The following is a 2500-nucleotide window of genomic DNA, read 5'->3' as shown; positions in this document are numbered from 1 at the left end:
TGTGTTTCTTTCAAACATCACATGAATCTAAAATGACAAACCCTTAATTTATTGTGAAGAGAGATCTCTCACAAGAATTAGTTACCATATTTAGCATCAAAGCCGGCGTAACTGATGTGGCAAATCTTATTTTTTGTGACATTTTTTTTTATTAGCTGTGCAGAATTCATAACTTTATTAACCTCTTGAGTAAAATCATGTACATGTGCAAGTTATCAGTATAAATATAAACTGTCATTATAGCCATTTTGATCATTCCTTATCATTCTATTATCTATATTACTAATGTTAATATAAATATTGTCCTTATCATTAGTATCAATAATGTTTTCGTTATTATCAATGTTGTTATCATCATCATCATCACTGGGGAGCTGACGCCGACGGGGGTCACGTAGCCCTTCGCGTCCACCTACGAGGATCCCTTATGGCAAGCCACCAGCCCATCTTGAGCTCTTCACGACAGGTTTGATCGATCTGCCCAAGCTACGACTTCCTGGGTCATCCCACAGGCCTCCTTCACCCAGAGTTGTCTTGTACAGAGAAAACCTGGTGGCCAGGATCATCCTGTGAGAAGCGAGCCAGGTGGCCATATAGCTTGAGTTAGCGACTCCAGATTTTGCAGATAACAGGTCATGTGCCAGTCTCACGGTGCAACCATTGGTTGGACGTGTTGTCCCGCCAACAGTACCCCATGATCCGCCGCAAGGGCCTATTACAAAAGGCATCTAGATGAGACTCCAAGGCGCAGGATAACGTCCAGGTTTCACTACCATGTAATAAAACTGGCATTATCAGGGCCTTGAAAACGCGTAGCTTGGTCTTTCTGCACAGGTACTGGCATCTCCAAATACTCTTCTCGAGAGAGTTCATGACCCCTGCTGCCAGGCCAATCCGTCTGCTGACTTCCTGGTCTGACAGCTCAGAGTTATGAACTACACTACCAAGATATGTAAAACTCTGTGACTTCAATGTCCTCGCCGCAAGCACGTACCGACCGAACAGGTTCTCCTAACAAGTCCCCAAAGTCCTGGATCTTGGTCTTGGTCCAGGAGACCTCTAGACTCAAGGGCTTCGCTTCATTACTAAATGCATCCAGAGCCACCACTAAGGTTTGCAAAGACTCAGATAGAATAGCAACATCAGCAGAGTCAAGGTCGGTAACCTTGATATTGCCCAGAGTTGCTCCACAATGACTTTGAACAGTAGCTCTGCCCAGTATCCCGTCCATGCAAGTGATGAAAGAGTTGGTGCAAAGACACAGCCTTGCCTCACTCCTGAACTAACAGGAAAGAAGCTCAACAGCCCCCCCACCCCCTCACACACACACACTACAGTACTTTCACTACCAGTATAGACTTGCTATTAGTCCAATAACCCTTGTTAGAATTACTCTCAGTCTCAGGATCTCCCAGAGTGATTCCCGATGCACTGTAACGAACGCCATCCCCCGCGCCATAGGTCCACCATCAGCCTATAACAGTTCAGCTGGGATGCCGCAGATACTCGCTGGTTTAATCCTCCAGTCCTCAGCTTGGAGATCGCCCCACTAACTTCAGAAAAGGTGGTTCCTCACTGATGGTTGAGTCAGGCAACGGAATCTCGGCACTACTCGCGTCCAAGATAACAGTTGGTGGATCAACCTAGTACAACGGCTCAAAATAATCACCCCAACGCTCCCGCACCGCAACAGGATCTTAGACGATCTGGCCACTTACTGAGCGAACTGCAGACAGCTGTGAAGAAGGCTTGGATTTCAGCTTTCTCAGGCCTTGGTATGCAGGACGAAGGTCATTTACTAAGAATTGGCCTTTGACCTCCTTTGCAAGACTCCTAACAAACTGTTCCTTGTCTCTGCTCAAGTGACCGAGTTCCGCGCACCTGAGAACCTACAAATCCTGATTCCCTGTCAGATGAGCCACACGACTTACATCTGTAGGTTCTGTGATTTGACCACCGGAGAGTTTTGAAGTGTGCCCGAAGGGTAGCCACAACTAATCTATTGTCAGTACCACAGAACGGCATTCCTGTACACCCTGCAGTTTTGGAGGATCCTCCGAGTGATAACAAGGATGTGGTCGATCTCCTTGGCTGCATTACCTGCACCGCTGCATCACGTCCAATGATGTGGATCAGAGTGCTGGTACCAGCACTCTGATCCACATTGTTATCATCGTATTATTACTGTATTGATTTATTGATTCCCAGTTGGCACATGTCACATCACTGATTTTTTTTAGTATAGCTAGTTATCATTATCATTATTGTCATTATCATTATTGTTATAATGATGATAATATTGTCATTGATATTATCATTATAATTGTTATGATTATGATTAGTATTATCATCAATACTGATATTGGTAACATTATTGCTATAATCATTATCTTTATCATCAAAATCAATATTAATATCAATATTATTTTTAAAATATTCCTTATCACCATCATCATAATTATAAATATTATTATCATTAACACCATTTTTTTGTTGCGAA

The sequence above is a fragment of the Penaeus vannamei genome, chromosome 26 (assembly GCF_042767895.1).
Source record: "Penaeus vannamei isolate JL-2024 chromosome 26, ASM4276789v1, whole genome shotgun sequence".
Classification (NCBI taxonomy): Eukaryota; Metazoa; Arthropoda; class Malacostraca; order Decapoda; family Penaeidae; genus Penaeus; species Penaeus vannamei.
This window is presented reverse-complemented; position numbering follows the sequence as displayed.